Source organism: Halichoerus grypus, chromosome 5 (assembly GCF_964656455.1).
Source record: "Halichoerus grypus chromosome 5, mHalGry1.hap1.1, whole genome shotgun sequence".
Classification (NCBI taxonomy): domain Eukaryota; kingdom Metazoa; phylum Chordata; class Mammalia; order Carnivora; family Phocidae; genus Halichoerus; species Halichoerus grypus.
In genome coordinates this window covers 70,987,233-71,007,195 of record NC_135716.1, presented here as the reverse complement: position 1 = coordinate 71,007,195, position 19,963 = coordinate 70,987,233, and the positions used below count along the sequence as shown (strand labels likewise).

The 19,963-nt window shown below is 36.9% G+C and overlaps 1 protein-coding gene and 1 pseudogene across 5 annotated transcripts in view; both read right to left on the bottom strand.

Moving 5' to 3' along the window:
* TOX (thymocyte selection associated high mobility group box) overlaps positions 1-19,963 on the bottom strand; it is a 296,409-nt gene that overhangs the window by 56,456 nt on the left and 219,990 nt on the right. The gene's annotated exons all lie outside the window — the stretch shown is intronic.
* LOC144381685 (rRNA-processing protein FCF1 homolog pseudogene) lies at positions 2,202-2,792 on the bottom strand (annotated as a pseudogene).

The following is a 19,963-nucleotide window of genomic DNA, read 5'->3' as shown; positions in this document are numbered from 1 at the left end:
CTTTGATATGCCCAAAGAAGGGATTGAATAATGTGCCTTATTTTCAGAATACTTTCAAAGGGTTGTGTGCATTGAAACAAAAAGAATAGGTTGGAAAGATAGGTGATAAGAAAATTGGGAAATGCTACGAGACATGCCCTATGGGAGTTATGGTTTATCTATGGGAAGTAGCTCTGGATATTTATAGCATCAAAAGTCAGCTGAAATGGTTCTTTATACTATATTTAAACCTGAAAATTTAACTGAATTTCATACTTTCCACTGCAATGTTAATGGGATGCTAGTAAAAATGGAGATGTCAAGTAGGATATTGACTTCTTAACATCAGTTCAGAAAGTGACATTTGAGTTCATTTAGAGGCTCTTAAATCATTAGATACACATGACATTCACTTAAAAGTACATCTCAAGAAGCAAAATTAAAACTTTGTATTCTGCTTGGGCCCGATAGCTTTCCTATGCAGAATATTTGTATGTTCCCAAGTTATTGGGGACTTCAAGAAAAGTACAATTTTAAATTAGCATTTTATTATGGAAATCGTTCAATAATCCTTTTAATAATGTATTATAAAACATTAAAATAGCATGAAACCAAGATAGGAAAAGGTTGGAAATCCTCTTCTACTGAGTATAATATTAATAATTTGGTAAAATCAGTCTAGGAAAATTACAACGTCTTTCAGTTCCTTTAAAGTGTCTGACTCTGTAAGTGACCTTAAGCTCCTTTAAAACAATTAAAAAATTCAAATATTTATCTGCCAAAATTTTATAGCATGTTAGATAATGGGATGAATATCGTTATATGCAGTCTCTGTATTTCTGGGTATACCTAATTTAGTTACTATTAACATTACTCATTTATGCTTTTATACACTTTGAGTTACGTAAGGTAAAGGTCTCAAAACTAATCATAAAAACTAGTGACTGTTATTCATGCTAATATAATAACCCTTTCTCTAAAACAACTGCCAATAAATTTCATTATAAAAAGTTATTAAAAGGGTTAAAAACCTATTAAATGTCAAAGAATTTGCCTGACTCAAACTTCTAATAAAGAAAGAGAATAGGCTTTCTTTCTGAATTATTTAAATCTTTACTGACTGTGCAATGAACCATGAAATTGGAAAAGTGTTATTAGAAGTGTTCTCTGGTTTTTATAAAAGTTGGAGCCCAGAATGTATCAAGCCACAGTCTTTAACTAGACTAGTTAAAGCAGTAGGTTTTTAATCCCAAATACATGGCTTCTACTGATATAAAGGTCATAATTAAAACTCTATCCTGTAACTTGGTGATAATGAAATTACTATCGGAGAAGAAAACATGTTCATTTAGAACATATGGACTACATGTTCTAATTTTAATTTGGACAAATATCTTCAATTTTTTTGATTTTTCAATGTCCACTAACATAGACCCACTCAACTAATAATTAGGTTTTAATAGTGACTAATTTTAAAGCACTAATGCTAACATTTTGAATTATCTGTCATTTACAGGCTTAACATCTATAAAATATATGTTGAAATTAGATAATTATAGTATAGAAAGTTAAAATGGATCATAATTCTGCATGATTATAACCCTGTGTGATAATGGCATAAATTTAGGTTTCAATAATAAAAAATAGCAAATATACCTTTCACATTTTAAATCTATTTCTCCAGGAAATTACATTTAGTACAACTGATTTGAACAGGTCTACACCTGACAGGCAGGTAACTGTCCACACCACCCATCAGTCTCAACTGCTCAGTGCTAGCCTTTGGTAACTGTGGGTTGTTGTTGTTGCTGTTTTATGTGAGCAGTCATCTGACTTATAAAAAGATGTAACAAAATTTAAAATGATACAAAATACCAATTTCAAAACAACATCAAAAAGTGAGTGTATTGGGGTGCCTGGGTGGCTCAGTCGGCTAAGCGTCTGCCTTCAGCTCAGGTCGTGATCCCAGAGTCCTGGGATCGAGCCCCATGTCAGGCTCCCTGCTCAGCGGGGAGCCAGCTTCCCCTCTCCCTCTGCTGCTCTCCCCACTTGTGCTCTCTCTCTCAAATAAATAAATAAAATCTTTTTTAAAAAAGTGAGTGCATTTACCCATACTCAGCTCATAACAGAGCAAATAGGTCATTGGACTGATTTATGCTATAGCATATTGCTATATGAACTGGCAACAGAAAAAGTTGGTGGAGGAAGACAGAGGAACACAATCATCTGGCTCCACAATCATCTGGCATCTGCTCAGTGTTGTATCTGTGGTTAGAAATGATGGGAACTCCGGGGAACTTCCCATTCTTTGTTTAAGGTCCCGGTCAACTGTGCCCACAATGTAACACTTAGGCTGACTTACTCTCTGTACTAAGTGGTCGTCTGCATAGGTTCCTTTGTGTGTGCATGATAATCATTCAAATCTTGGATCCTTGGCAATCCTTAGAGCCACTTGATCCTTTTGCCCCTATTTCTCAATTTCAGCCATCACAGTCAGTTTATACAAGTTATACAAGAAACACTTGGCATATGGAGTAGTCCCTCATTGACTGTACTAAGTCAAGTTTGACTTTAACGGAAAGGTTGATAAAGTAGGTATCAACCATGATGTGGTAAGGTGTGCCCAGCTGTGTGTGATATTGGAAGAATAAGCAGGAAGGATATTGGAAGACTTCTTTTTCCTTGAGTGCACTGGGATCTTGCTTTTCTTTCTTTTTAGGTTTCAATCTATCCTTCTCTTTAAGGCTCTGATCTCAGAGACTAAGCATTGGCTTCATGGTCAAATACTTCCTCACTTTCTTTTGCTTCCCCATTCATGAGGCACTCTTCTTTCTGGTAATTGTGGTCTTAAGTTCTTTTATTAATAATATCTACGACTTACTGGTCCTCCTTGATATACTAAGCACAGAGCCCTGTTTAACCCTCACAATAACCAGGTGAGACCATCACACCCATGAAGGACCAAAGGCTCAGTGAGGAGATCCTTCAGCTATTCAATAAGTGGACCAGCTGGAATTTGTCACAAGCTGCTTGACCTCCAAGCCTGTATCATTACCATGGCACCTCTGTTATTGATCCAGTATGTGAACTGATATTTTTAGATGTGCTTTTTAACAAAGGATAGTTGGAAGAGCTTGCTGAGGAAGATACAGCTAGAACCTCAAACGACTGGCTTTAAAGCGCTAATGCTTTGGGTAGGAAATTCAGCTGGAAATGTGTTACTGAACACTTGCTCTGTGCCTGGTACTATGATAGATCGTAGGGGAAATAATGGCTGATAAGACCGTCCCTACGATGGAAGAGCTCACGGGGTAGGGAGATATACTGTAATACAAGTCAGGGGGGTTAGCTGTCGTAACCAAAAACACACTGCTATATAGACTTGCAGAGGAGGAAGTGTGATTTCCACCGGGACTGAAATGTGCAAATAACGTTGCAACAAGGAGTCTGTCTGCAATGACTGAAACTGCTGTGAGCACTGTGGAGAACTAAGGATGCTTTTAAAACAAAACAAGCACACAAAAGCAGAAATAGACCAATAAAAACAGAGAACAAGCTGACGGTTGCCAGAGGTGGAGCAGATGGGCAAAATGGTGAACTGTGAATGGAGAGGCAGATACGGGCTTCCAGTTATGGAATGAGTTAAGTCGGGGGGTAGTGGTTGGGGGGTGAAAAGCACAGCACAGGGAATACAGTCAATGGTACTGTTTTGGCATTGTATGGTGACCGGTGGCTGCTAAGCTTGTGGTGAGCCCAGCATAACGTATAGACTTGTCCGATCACGCTGCTGGACCCCTGAAGCTAAGTGACATCATGTGTCAACTATATTTCAATAAAAAAATGCTTTTTAAATAGGAAGACATTTGAAAAGTGGGAATAAATGGGACTTGAACTCTGAAGGCAATACGATGAACACTAAGACACATCATTTGATTATTGGACAGTCAACTCTACTTGCTATAGTTTCACAAAAGTGACATTTGTCTAAGATACTGTGAAAAAATTGAGCAAAACTAAAATCATCATGTGGCTTTTCCACTCAAGTAAACCTTAACCATTCAGTACACAATCAAATCATATTTTTAAAAAACTGTGACCAAGAGCAATCTGATAGTTTGGTTTCCACTTGGGAATTAGCAATTTGAGTGTCCAATGTTTTGCCTTTTAAGTTTTAGGATTGCTAGAGACTTTGTGGTTTCAAGACTATCTGTCAAAATATTCTGATGTATCAAGTTGTTCTAACTGAAAGAAGCCCATAAAACACACTAACAGTTGACGCTACATTAGCAGAGAGACCGTTTTATCAAACCCTAAATATGGGCCTACGGTTTCAAAAATAACTTGGGTTTTTATACTGGGTCCTGAAAAACATTTATGGGCACACCAACATAGTCATTTGGATCGGGATCTCTGCAACATTCCTTTCATTAGCTACCAATGTTGCCACATAAACTGTGCTTTCATTGAACCACTGACTCAAACACTTTGATCAAAACTTGTCTTGATATTTGCCCCACTTGTCAATCAGTGCCATTCACCTGTTAGTGACGGATATTATGGAAGGAAAAAGAAAAAGAAAACACTCTGCAAGGGAAGTGAGAAGGCGCAAGTCTTTCTGTGGTCTAGGCTGGGCTCCTGGCTTAATTATGTGAATGCTTCACAACTCTCTGAGACAAAAAGGAAAAGTACAAGGAGTATAAGACAGATGCGCTGTGGAGAATGAGTGCTGAGTGGACATCATTTGCCTAAAAATATATTTCCTTCCCCTCTCATAGTAAAAGACTAAATGGATGCTTGATGGGTTTATGAGGGCTGGTATTAGGAACTTTTAACAGAAAAGAAGATCTTTCTGCACATTACATTCAATTTTTGATGAAGACAACTTTTTCCACCTGCTTAATCATTAAGTGGTGTCTCTCCTACTTGTTCTCCCTGAAGAATGGGTTGGCTGGGACTCTGGGGAGCCGTTGACCTTAAAGCACAGTAGGCAGTGCCTTCTAGGACGTGGTCTACAAAGGATTCATCCACATGAGGGTGATGAATCTGTGTTAGATTATAATAATTCTAACGTGGGCCTTGCCCCGACAGGAAGGCTATCTTAGAATAAGAATTCAATTAAGTTAGCAGTAGATCTTAATATTCATGCCCATAATCTGGGTAACATAATTTCAGTAAAATGTCTAAAAATTCCCAGGAAAGCGGGTGTCCTTTTTAATTAAAATTTAATTTAGTGTCTTGGTATTTTGTTTTGTTTTAATTCTTGCTGAAAACTGCTCTAGAGCGCCTTTGCCTACTTTTCTGTCCCAGTTCAACACCTGATTCTAAATGAAATGGAATAAATATTCTTTTTATCATGAATCTTGAAGGATTTCAAGAACATGAATTTTTCTCTCAATAATCATTTTGCCATTTTGTAGCTGTAGAATATGGACTTATTGTTCGCTGATCTGTGGACATACCCTTTCTGGTGAATGCATTTTTTTTTTTTTTTTGGTAAAGATTTATTTATTTATTAGAGAGACAGAGCATGAGCGGGAGGGGCAGAGGGAGGGAGAGAGAAACTGAAGCGGACTCCCTGCGGATTATGGAGCCTGAGGCAGGGCTTGATCTCCGAACCCTGAAATCATGACCTGAGCAGAAATCAAGAGTTGGAGGCTTAATAGACTCTACCACTCAGGCACCCCTAGTGAATGCATTTCTGATCTTTAAAGTGTTATGTGCAAAAAGAAAAGTAAAATAAAATAAAGTAATAGTTAGCTAAGAAGTTTGTTTGGTTGGATTCTTGTTAATAAAGATTTTAATCTGCCAGAGGTATTTTTTAAAATTAGAAGTAATATTCAACTTGTTACTTTATTATTTTATTTCCTAAATTTTAGTAATAGCATTGACATATTTTAACAAGAAAAAAGGACTACCATCACCTCAGATAAAGCCTAAAAGTCTATTTTGAGGCTAAATCCATATACTAACAGAGCTATTTAAACAATAAAATCCTGTATCGTAAAAGTTTTTACTTGCATATAGTTATATAAAGATCATTGTATGAGAAGCTCCACTAACCAACATACTCATCAAGCTTTGGTTCAAAAGGAAAGAGCAACAGGAACAAAGTTCTGGACATTGGAAAGGATGAATTTTTCTAGGATTGGCTTAATTGCTAAGCTGATGAACCCCAAACATTTCAATGCCACCAGAATAAAAGTTATTTAGTATGAGAACTTACTGCAACAAAGTTACTGATAAGAACAGCTGTCCTATTAGAATTTACTTTTGGACACCTCAACTTTTATTCTTTCTATTCTTTTCTTATGCAATGCCAGGGAAGAAGCTTAACTTAGGTGCATTTTTTCCCCAAATGATACCCTGTATCCAGAAAAAGTGTTAACTGGCAGAATGGCAGTTTTGAATATAATTAGAATCTTACTCACTGGTCAGTTATGTATATTGATACTTGCAATCTGCCGTCCTTTATTCCCTGATAATAAAATAACCCAAATAGCAATGTCGAATCAAGGGGCTGTTAAGAATGTCAAATACAGGTGCCACTGCAAGGCAGGATATTTCTTGTAAGTTATGAAAAATGCACTTTGCTCATGGGTAAAATGTAGTTTAATGATATGGAAATAAATTCACGGTTTTTCTATACTGTATTTACAATTTTGCGTCTAAAACATAGTTAATATCTCTAGCATAATTATATGACCACAAGATGACAGCTCCAATAAATGGGAAAAATCTCAATTACATTGATCGACTGAAGGAAAAGAGAAAAACTCGCATCATTGAAGTTTAGAGCCTATTACAAGGAAGCAAGAAGAATATCTACCCTGCAGTTTTTAAATTTAAAACCATCTGATCATTTTTCTGCATCTACATTTTATAGAAGCTAATAGAATTTTTCAGTTACAATTTATTTTCTAAAGAAAAAAAGTGTTCTCAGAAAAGACAGAAGTCAGAACCTTTAAAAAAAAAAAGTGTATTATATTTTATTTCCCCTTTCACAGGCCAGGGGTATTCTAGTCGAGGACTATAAATATTTGTATTTTAATGTTTTCCTTCTTAAATGAAACAGTTAAGGAGATAGCTTTTGGGGGGCTTATGTTTCTTGCCTCCCCCCCACCAGAACTTTCCTTGGATGTTCACTGCGTGTTACACGGATGCAGCAGTGGCCTGGATTTGGTGGGGGAGGAGGGCAGGGGGAGCAACAGGGGAGGGGGTGGGGGGAACTGGAGGAACTAAAGGGAGAGGGGTCCGGATGAACAAGGCTCTACCCTTCAGTCTCTCAAGGGCAACCTCCTCAGAGAGATTTGCCCTGATAAGCAGTTGAATACAGAACCATTTGGTAAAGCTCCAAGCTCTCCCTGAGAGTTCTGGCTATTGTTTGTGGATTCTCATGCTAGTTTTCATGCCAGGAAATTATGGTACAGAATTACCAACTGACAATGGGCCACTTTGACTGGCTTTTCTGTGGGTAGACTGATGAGAAAGTTATTTCTTGTAAGTCCCAGGTGATTATTAATTAATTAATAGAGGATCAAGAACAGAGGGGTCTTCATCCACCAAACATGACAGAAAATTTTGGGTAAGGTGAGAATAAAACCATGACTCCTAGTCTTCAAAAATTTTCAAATTCTAGGGTAAAATCCTTCTAAGATACTTAAAGATTAGTATTTAGAATTTCTCAACATACTAAAAACTTAAGAAAGAACTCAATGAAAATAAAAGTACAACAATAAAATTTGTGAAATGCAGCAAAAGCAGTGTGTTGACAGAAACTTATACCATTAAATACATGTATTAGACAAGAAGAAAGGTCTAAAATTAATAACCTAAGTGTTTTGTCTTAAGAAATCAGAGAAGGAAAAGCAATTTGAGCCTAAACATAGGAGAAGAAAAGAAATAATAAAAATTAAAGGTGAAATCAACGAAATTGACAACAAAAACAATAGAGAAAAAATCAACAAAGCCAAAAACTGGTTCTTAGAGAAATCAATAAAATTGATAAACCACTGGACAGGCTGACTAACAAAAAAAATTTGAGGACACTAATTACAGTATCAGATGTGGAAAGGGAGTCATCCCTACTGATGCCAAACACATTAAAAGGATAATAAAGTAATGATATGAAAACCTCTAGGCTCACAAATTTAATAATTTAGATGAAATGGAACAACTCCTTGAGATTCAAAAACTACCAAAACTCATACAAAGAAAAATAGATAACCCAAATAAGCCTGTATCTATTAAATAAATTAACCAGTAATTAACAATGTTCCAAAAAGAATCACCAGGTCCATGTAGTTTCTAACAAATATTTGTGGAAGAAATCATACCAATTCTCCGTAATATCTCCAGAAACAGAGGAAACACTTCCTAACCCATGTTACAAGACCTCAAATTTCCTAATACCACTATAGATTAAAAACCCGACAAGAAAACTACGGACCAATAACTCTCATAAAGATAAATGCAAAAATCTTCAATAAAATATTTACGAGTTGACTCTAATGATGTATAACAAGAATACATACCACAAACAAGTAGAATTTATTCTAAATATGCAAAGCTAGCTCAACATTACAAATCTATCTGCGTAATCCAACACATCTCCAGGCTAAAGAAAGGGGTGGGGGAATAAAAATTGATGTTAAAGGTACAAACTTGTATCAAGTAGTAAATAAGCCACAGTGATCGAATGCACAGTATAATGAGTATCGGCAATACTGTACTATAATTATGTGATGTGATAAATACCACCACAATGGCAATCATATTGTAATATATAATGTATTAAAGTAACACATTTTGCACCTTAAATTTACACTATGTTATATGTCAAACATATTCAATGAAAAAAATAGGCTAAAAAAGAAAAATCATATGATCCTATCAATAGATGCAGAAAAGGCATGTGACAAAATCTAAACCCATTAATGATAAAAAACCTTTAGCAAATTAGAAATAGGAAGGAACTTAACTTCATCTTAAAAATCTACAAAGACCTTTCAGCTAACATCATATTCAGTGGTGAAAAACTGGATGTTTTCTCCTTAAAATTGGAAACAAGGCAAAGATGTCCCTTTCACCACTCTTATTTAATGTTATACTGAAAGTCCTGGCTAATGCAATAGGACAATAAAAGGAAATAAAGGACTATACAGCTCAGAAAGAAAACTGTCTCAATTTGCAGGTGACATGATTGTCTATGAAGAAAATCCCAAAGATTCAACAACAACAACAACGATAACAACAAACCTCTTCAAAATAATAAGCAAGTAAAGTAAGTATGAAGGATTTGATGGTTTGCTATATATGAGCAGTGAAAAATTGGAATTTGAAACTTAGAAAAAGTTACTTACAATAGCATTCCAAGAATGATATTTAGGTATAAATATGTTTTGTATATGTTTTATTAAACATATACAGGATCTACATACAGAAAACTATGAACACTGAAGAAAAAAATAAATGAGATCTAAATAACTGGAGGGACATTCTGTGTTCAAGGATTGAAAGACTCAATATTGTTAAGACGTCAGTTCCTCTCAACTTGATCTATAGATCCAACATAATCCCAATCAAAGCAAGCCATTTTATAGACATAAGAACACTTCATAGATATAAGAAGTTTACATGGGGGCGCCTGGGTGGCTCAGTCGTTAAGCGTCTGCCTTCGGCTCAGGTCATGGTCCCAGGTTCCTGGGATCGAGCCCCGTATCGGGCTCCCTGCTCAGCGGGAAGCCTGCTTCTCCCTCTCCCTCTCCCCCTGCTTGTGTTCCCTCTCTCGCTGTGTTTCTCTCTGTCAAATAAACAAATAAAATCTTTAAAAAAAAAAAAAAAAAAGAAGTTTACATGGAAAATAAAGGACCTAGAAGAGCCAACAGAATACTGAAGAAGAACAAAGTTGGAGGAATCAGGCTGCCTGATTTCAAGACTTACTATGAAGCTACAGTAATGAAGATAGAATGGTACTGGCAAAAGAATAGACACATGGATCAATGGAACAGAATAGATAGCCCAGAAATAGATCCATACAAATATAGTCACTGATCCTTGGCAAAAGAACAAAGGCAATTCAATGGAGAAATAACATCTTTTCAACAAATGATGCTGGAACTATTAGACATACATATGCAAAAGAAAAAATGTACGAGATATTTCATTCAGTACTAGAGGGAATGGTAAATGGTACACTACTTTGGAAGCCATTTTGACAGTTTCTTACAAAATTAACATAGTGTTACCAAACAATTTAGTGATCGCAATCCTAGGTAATTACCCAATTGATATGAAAACTTATGACCCCCCAAGAACATGCACACAAATATTTGTAGCAGATTTATTCATAATCACCAAAAAAATCCTTTAGTAGGTGAATGGATAAATAAAATCTAGTATATCCATGCAATGGAATATTTTTCAGTGATAAAAAGAAATGAGCTATAAAGCCATGAAGAAGCATGAATGAATCTTAAATGTATATTGCTAAGTGAAAGAAGCCAGTGTATTTTCAATTATATAACATTCTGGAAAAGGCAAAACTAGATAGACCATAAACACAGATGGTCGAATGTTCAGGAAGAAAAGGTGATTAAATAGATAAAACAAAGGGAATTTTTTAGGGCAGTAAAACTATTCTGTATGATGTTGTAATGGTGGATATAGGACATTAAGCATTTGCCAAAACCTACAGAACTTTACGGCACACAAAGTAAATCTTCATGTATGCAAATTAAAAAAATATTTAGGAGGTTGGGGAATCCCAGAATGGAATGAAGAATAGGACAAAAGAATCTTTATGTATTGCAAATCTATGAAACAATCTCAATAAGGAGATGGGTAAGAAGTTGCTGACCTAAGTAACTTTGGACATGAGTAGTCAGACAAAAGGCAAAAGGAACTGTGTGTTAGCACTGTATCCTAGTTGATAAAGTTGTTTCCCACAGGAGTATGGGTTACCAATTCTGATACTGCTATACATGGTACTTGGAATGGGACAATAAAGTAAATGAAGAGTGGACAGTGGGGCCACGCTTCTCACTGTTGTTGTGGGAGGTTACAGATAAGCAAGGTCAGAAGGCTCTGTGGCAATGGATTAGAGCTGAAGACACTGGTATGAAGTACTATTTAGCTTATTATAGGCACAGATGGCTACATATACAAACCTTTATAGATGTGTGTATAAATACAGGTCAATATTCATGCATATAGGCCCCTGCTCTGTCAGCTGAGAGAGGTCCTGGGAGCAGTGAAGCCCCAGTAGCAGTGAGCCTACTGAGTGGCCAGATCTGAGTTTCTGATACCATTCTCTAATAAAAGGAACCAGGGCTCCTTGGAGAAAAAGCTGATTCTAGGACAGGAACAGAAAATATATAAGATGAACCTGCAGTATTTTGTAGTGACAGAAAATAAGAAAGTGTCCAAAATACAAACACACACACACACACACACACACACACACACACACACAGTCATGGGTGTTTGTTAGAGGGATACAGAAGCCAACTGAAAGAGCTCCCAATAGCCAAGCTGGAACAATTTGAGATGATAGATACATACATACATACATACATACATACATACATAGTTAAACAGATCAAATAGTATTAGATTATAACCCAAAGTATAAAAATAAATACCCATGAGTCCATAATGAAAAAAGTAAATGAATGGATAAATAAACAAATAAATGGGAGAGAATGGACAAGTCTGCAATGCAGAAGAATTTCAAATAATTTATGTAGATACTCACCTTCAAAGCTGGGGATCATAACACCCCATTCCTTAAATGTGAGCTGCACAAAATGACTTTCTTGCAAAGAATGCAATATGATAAGGGAGAATTAAAAAACAAACAAACAGTATCTCTACAGTGCAGAGACCTGACAAACACTACTTCAGCCCCATGATCAAGGTTACCATCAACCATGATAAGTTATATTGATAATACGAACCCTTGGCATGATCTGATGAGAATGGTACTTTATGGTTTTCCTTCTGGAACCACATTACTCCAATGTAATAGTGAAAAAAACATCAGATGAATCGTGGTCAAGGGACATTCTACAAAATACCTGACAATACTTCTTAAAACTGTCAAAGTTGTCAAAAACAAGGAAAATCTGAGAAATTCCCACAGCCCAAGAGGAGTCTAAGGAGATATGACAATGAAACATAATGTGCTATCCTGGATGGTATCCTGGGGACACAGAAAGGAGACATTAGGGAAAAGCTGAGGATATCTAAATAAAGTATGGACTTTAGATAAGAATCATGTATCAATATGAATTCATTATACATGACAAGTATACCATTCTCACATAAGATGTAAATAATAGGGGCAACTAGGTCTGGGGTATGTAGGGACCCTCTGTACTATCTTCACAGTAATTTAGTAAATTAATAAGTTCTCTAAAATAAAAAAAATTTTTTGTTGTTTAAACTGGTCCAGTTTTACTACTAGTAGCTGAGCTATATGCTAACCAAGAATCAGGTATATTAGTTCCCAAACCTGTTTATGCCATCATACTTATTAATGCAATTGCAACATTTATTCAAATAACATACAAACTGATTAAATCTGCATGCATGCAAAGAGAATTGTTTCTGTATAAATCAAATTTAATGCTCTGGAAAGACTGAATAAAGATATGCTATTTAAAAACTTCCTGCCTAATTATGACAGAATGATACTGTTAAAGATTTTAAAAAGTATTGCAAGCATGTATAAAGAATCTTCCTTCAGGTTGTCTCCTAAGAATCTTTAAATTCTTGCACTGTTTTAAAGAAATTGAAAGAGAAAATATGCATAGACAGAGTTTTATGGCTATGGTTCATACTACAAATTGCACACAGGGCTGTGATCATAGGCCCAGCACTGAGAGAACCTTGGTCCTCCCCCAAAATGACTCGATATTTGCTTGCTCATCTGCCCTTGTGGCCAAGTAACTATTGTGTCCTGATCTTTCTGCTACCTTCCAAAAATCTTAGTTGGACGTAGAAAGAAGTTCTCTGCAGATTACAATCTCACATGCATGAATCATGGTGAGGCTGAAAATGTTAGCCCTGGAATTTTGTCAACCTCCCCTCCCACCAAGTGCTCACTGTGCTGGCATTGGTTGGGAGCGTTCAAAAATAAGGTGCTAAAACTTCTACTAAACATCTGTGGAAGATACTAGTAACATACTGCATACTAGTACAGATCTTCTTCGATAAACCACAAGTCAAAAATGCATTTAACCCCCAACCTACCAAACATCACAGCCTAGCCTAGCCTACCTTAAAAGTGCTCCAAACACTTAGAGTAGCCCACAGTTGGGCAAAATCATCTAACACAAAGCCTATTTTCTAAAAATGTGTTGAATACTTCATGAAATTTATTGAATACTGTACTGAAAGTGAAAAACAGAATGGTTGTATGGGTACAGGATGGTTGTAAGTGTATCGGTGGTTGACTGGCACGATCATGTGACTGTGACCACTGCCCCTGCCCAGCATCTCGAGGGAGGATTGTACTACATATCGCTAGCCTGGAAAATGATTCAAACTCAAAATTCCAAGTACAATTTCTATTGAACGTGTATTGCTTTTGTACCATCATGTAGTCAAAAAATCCAATTTTACTTATTTGAGAGAGAAAGAGCAAGAGAGCGGGGTGAGGGGCAGAGGGAGAAGCAGACTCCCTGCTGAGCAAGAAGCCTGATGCAGGGCTCGATGTGGGGCTTGATCCCGGGACCCTGGGATCACGACCTGAGCCAAAGGCAGAGGCTTAACCGATCAAGCCACCCAGGCACCTAGTTGAAAAATCTTAAGTCGTACCATCGTAGGTTGGGAACTGTGTGTATACTAGTAGAATATCTGACTGTGTTTATTCTTTGCTCTTTTTTTTCTTAAGATTTTATTTATTTATTTGAGAGACAGAGAGAGAGCAAGAGAGAGCACAAGTGGGAGAGGGGCAGAGGGAGAGGGGCAGAGGGAGAGGGAGAAGCAGGCTCCCTGCTGAGCGGAGAGCCTGATGTGGGGCTTGATCCCAGGACCCTGGGATCATGACCTGAGCCAGAGGCAGACGCTTAACCGACTGAGCCACCCAGGCGCCCCTGTTCTTTGCTCTTGAGGGAGACTCTATTGAGCTGTCTAGCTGCTGAGAGTTTCCATGAATACTGGCTATTTCTCCTCCACAATCTGTTTAAGGGCAGAAACCAGAAATTTCTTGAGTGACTTGTCACTTCTGAAAAGAATACATAACATGAATGCCAGGAAGCTTTTCTCACCATGATAGATGAAGACCTATTGTTGGCCAAGTGTTACAGGATGTGGACCCTATCATCAATCACACTGAAGACAAACAAATTTTGAGAGTGTTCTTTTTACCTGACTAGTGAGTCTACTGTGAGGGACTTCATCCGTCTATGCCTGGCATACATTCTACAGGTTTTCTAAGTGCTGGAAGTGTATTAATGAGTCCATCCATTTTTGTTTTCCCTGGTTGATTTTTAAAACTTTCCTATTAAAATTTTCTTAAGCGAAATTTTTTCATTTCCACAGAAATACAGGAGTGCCTTTTCAGAATGATGGAATTTTTATTTTGTTTTGGAGAAAGAAAAGTGTGAAGGGTGTTTTGAGTGTGTGTGGGTAGACGGTGGTAGGAATATATGTGTTCCCAAGAACATTTTGGCTTCCTAAACACTTTGTGAGCACTAAGGTAATGCTGGTTTCTGGAATCACCTACTTGAGGCATTTCTGAGCCAAGATTCGAAAGCCAGAGCCAAGAATGAGAATCGTGTACTATTTATTGAGAGAAGAAAGTCTATTTGTATTAGACTCGATCCCCAAAGAAGGATGTCTAAAAATGTCAAAAAAAATTGCAAAATGTTGAAGGCAAAATTAATTTTTATTTACTTGTATTTATAACACAGATATGATGCCATTAAGAATGTTTAGGAGCAGAAAAGAAAGTTGCAAAGTATACAAAAGTATGCAGCGTGTCCAACACTGAAAGGTTGGACTCTCTGTTATCTCTAAGAACTCTGTAGATTGTGTCTTTATCTTTTCCACTCTGAAGCTCTATCTAAGCGTTCAAGAGGAGGATTCGTGAATTTCATTCATCCCAGGAGCCAGTGAGCACATAGAAGGCCTTTTGAGTACAAATCACAGTTTATAGTCCTTTTCAATAGTACTTTTTAATGTTTGGGACTAAGTACAAGACCTTTCTGGTGGTGATTTCTGTCACTGCTTCTGCATCACACACAGAAAGCCTACTAAGGAGACATTCTTTTATTTTTTTACTTATTTATTTACTTGTTTGTTTATTTATTTATTTATTTTAAGCAGAGATAATGTTTCTTAACATGGTGAGCAAGGAGGCATATTAGAGATTCTGCAATCAAAAATGTATCTTCCTTAGAAACTCTTCTGAAGTCATTTGAAGACCTTGGGGATGAAGATATTATGTGGGTTGTCTACCAAAGAGGAATGTACTAGCGCAGAGTAACTCAGTATTTTGCACCTTCTCTCTGACATAAAGTTTCTCAAAGATGATGTTCTGAGGTCAGTGATTTTTTTTTTTTTTAAGGGCAGTCTCAGTGATAGTGTAGACTTAGAAAAGTGATTTTCTTTTAGAATAGTAAGACAAACAAAAATAGAGCACTAATAAATTTAAAAGTCCACAACTTGGGGCACTTGGGTGGCTCAGTCGGTTAAATGTCCAACTCTTGATTTCGGCTCAGGTCATGATCTCATTGTGAGATCGAGTCCCGTGCTGGGCTCCATACTCAGCGTGGAGTCTGCTTGAGATTCTCTCTCTCCCTCTGCTCCTGTCCCCTGCACTCTCCCTCGTTCTCAAATAAATAAATAAATCTTTAAAAAAATAAAGTCCACAATTTATAATTTCATGGCTGTGCATTAGAATAATTTAAACCCAAATCGTCTGGTTAAATATCTTTAATATTTTTGGTGATATTCTTTGGCAGTTGGTTTTATATCCAAAGGAGAGAAAAAGGCAAGAGCAGAGGGTGTGGCTTATGCCCTGGTGAAAGTTCAGGAAGGGTCAGAAGTTCTGGATTCTGCTCTAAGTTAGCCACAGTTAGCAAACACGAGTCGTCTCTGAGCTTCAGGTTTTGTTCTTGAAAATATGGGGGCATGACTAGGTGATTCCTGAAGTTTTCCTATTTGGGGACTGCAGTTCAACATATGTATATTGCATGAATTACAAAAGAATGAATGCACAGCTTTAAGTTAGCTTCATCAAAGTTGTCACTGGTGCTTAAGACAGGCAGAACTGGCTCTCAAATTCGCCCAGATTATTCTTTCCCCTGTATGCTTAACCCGAAATAGGTAATAAAGTTTCCAAGAATGCCTCATTTTTCTGTCAGGTCATAATATTTAATTAATAAACTAGTTAAAGAGATAGATATTTTATACACTGAAACATTTCCACAAAATACACATGGTAATGTACAGTTTGTTTTTTATGTTTTTTTTTTTAAAGAAAAGATGCTGCTGCTGATATATTAAGGGGAAGCTAAGTACCCCCAAATGAAAATACAGATATTTATTTAACAATATATGATAGAAATTGTGTGTGTGTGTACATATATATCAGTCTGAATTTCATCATGAGAACAAAGTTGTTAAATAGGCCAATACTGGGTATTGGTGAGCCGAACAGAATGCGTTACGATTTGAGGTGGCCTATACAAGTTCCCCAGACTTAAAGTACCTTTGGTAAAAGGCATCTTTAAACAATCACTAATTTGTATTAGTATTTTCCTTTTTTCAAATGGGTGGGGGGTGGAAATGAGGCAACTGTAAATATATGAAGCCCGCCACAATCATTCATATCTCTGCTTGAATTACTTTAATCTGATTACTTTTCTCTTAAAGATGATGGGATCAGTTTCACTGAGCAAATGCGATTTTGCTCAGGAGAGTAGGACAGGGGTCCTTTTCCGTGGGGCAAAAAAAGATACAGATGCCCAGCCATGTGCGGCTAGCAGGTAGCATGAGGGGTCTAGGAGCAGAAAAGAAGGACACTTGAAAGGCTGGAATAAAAACTCAAGTTTGAGCATTTTCATTCCACAATGATTCATGCCCGACACTGCTGGGTGGAAGGAAATAGTTACAACTTGGCCTAGCCAGTTCTATTTTTCTCCTGGAAATGCAAATAAACATGAACAATATACTTTCAGACATGCAGAGAATGTTCTGAATTCCAATTAGTAAAGTCTCTTCAGTATATTACATTTTGAACTTTTAGGAAGAGGCACATTAATAATTTAGCTTTGAAGTGAACTAAAGTGAAATGATGTAGAATTAAAAGCATCACAAATGCTGCTGAAATATTTATGGAGACAGTATTTTGACTACAGGATCGCATTTATAGAATGATTTATGCCCTAGTTTCTGAGATCTCCGTTTACAAAAGAAGTCAAAGCTGAAACCAAATTTCACAACTGTGTTTCTCATTACGAGAAGATTTTCCACGTGTCTTCCTTTTCATTAATTATTACAATGATGCGTGTGGATGGTCCACGGCAGCATTATATACAATTTGCAAATAATTCCTCTGTAAACATATAAAAGATCTTGACGTGGTCTTTATACATTAAAAACTGCAACAGGGCAGGGGCATGCAGCTGAACATAATAAAATGCATCAAATGAGAGAAGAAAAGCACCAGTGTAGCTAGCTACGGCAGTGCTTGAGGGAATGTGTGGTCCACAACGGTCTCTAAACTTTATTAATTCTGCACCAGTACCCCCGGATTATAGTAAGTATATTCACTTTCCCAATCTTGGGAAACAGAGACTCAACGAGTCTTTTTAATAACTCCAACTTTGCTGTTGTTGGCACACACGGTTAGCAGAATCACAGCACTGCACATAATCCAATAAAGCTTCTACCACCAAAGATATATGTAATCAAGGATCTGAAAGAACATCCTCTAGGTTAGATTCCGTCTCTCTTAACTTGTACTTCACAAAACAAACAGTCTCTTCAGGCAGAAAGAAAACATATGTCTGTCATCCAGAGCAAATATGAAGTCGTGCAGTGTAGTAAAATGTGTAGGCCTAGCAAACACTTCTTAATCCCCGTTAACAGCCTCTGTTTCATTACAGAAGTCGATGAATATGTGGGGAAAGACTACATGTTTAAAAAAAAAAAAGCTGCAAAACTCTCCAATTGATTTTGCCTGTTCTAGATATTTTGTTTTGATTGCTCAGTGTCATGAGGGTAGCAAAGGTCCTACCTCAGGTTACCCTGACTCTATTTCCAAGGTGGTGGGGGGCGCGGGGTTAGTGTTTGAGAGAATCAAACACTGACATGTCAGGTGTCTGAAGGTTGCCAGCAACTTGTGCGGACAGACTCACTCTTAGATTTCAGAAGAATTCAGATTTGAAATTCACCACTAGCAGTGCAATCAACTTCCGGGTTTATACCATCTACACCAACAATGCTTTCCCCCTCTTTATAGGAAGGTGGAACCAGGCAATGACTTAAAGTCAGGTGGTTCTTAGAGGAAAAGAGAAAATCGAGAATTCCCTTTGCCCTCCCTAGGTTCATACCATTGTCAGAAGAATGGGGAAAACCACAGATGGCCAAGGCCAAACATCGCTCTTCAGAGAAGATACTCTAACATCCTTTCTTAAAATCCCAAGTACAGTCTTTTGCAAGGCAAAGAAACTTTTAGCGTTTAGGTCCATCATCTTTCTTCACAATCATGCTTATCATCGGGGGGTTTACCCATATTTCTTTTAAAATTTGCTCTGAAAGAATGACTTAATCCTTAGATGAATGTTGGGATAAACTGTGTCATTCGAAAATAGAGAAATCATCAATCAAATTCTATTTCACAGCAGTGACACCAGAGCAATGTGTTCTTGGCCTAACACAGTCAGCTTGCTTTGTCTTTGATAAAAATTCTATTTTTCTGTCCGTTTTTTGAGTCTTGTACCCGGTGCCCTTCTACAGCTTCCAGGTTTCAAGGCTGAAAAGGAAATAAGCCTTTGTAAAGGCATTTGTTGAGAATATTATATTCTTTGCCAGTAGACAGATCCTCACATAGGAATTGTGTTTGGGTAAATGCAACAGAAGGAAAATGAATAAAATCTCATTTCCATTAAGAGCTACATTCATGTGCAAAGGCCTCCAATTAGAATTCTATAGAATCTATGATGCTTTGATATTTGGTACAGAAATCATACTAGACTATTGGCATGATAACTAAGAATTTCTGTGTTTCTATGGTAATTTATTTTAGATAGTTTTGCCATCATGGCTAAAATGAAATGTCAATTAGTGCATATAATTTAGAAATTGCACTCCAGTCTTCCAGAATTTTAAGTAAAAGTCAGATGCTCTCCCAACAGAATAAAAATTAATTTTCTCCAAACGAGTATTACCACATTTCAAGGAAACCTTTCTAATTTTCACTTAAGGACTAAAAGGAATTACCTAATTTTGTGAACTGGAGACTATGTGAAACAACATATTTTTAGTCATTGTTATTATCTCAAACAAATACACTTTACTACAAATGAAAAAAAATATATGCCCCAAGAGTGATCAACCATGTAATCTAGCTGTCTAATAAATTCTTCATTGTGGTTGATTAGTCCTTCGGGAAATGCCACATTACGTTCCCTGCAAAAATCAAGGGACTAGCTTGTGCCAAACAAAGCATTTCTTAAAAACAAAATAAAACAAAACCACACAAAACCGTATGCTTGTAGCTGACCAAATCACAAAACAAATTAGGCTTTATTGGATCAACTCTTTATGACGAATCTCAGGATACATATCTCAGTTGATTGCTAAGAATTAAAAAAATATTTTCTCTGGTACCACCCACATAGTATGTCATCTAGGCACTGGGGCAACCTATTTCTGACACCTCTCTCTCTCTCTCTCTCCAACTCTTTTTCTTGTAAGAAACAGCACTGAATAAATTTATGTTTTATTGTCTCCAGTGTCCTTTAAAACTGTT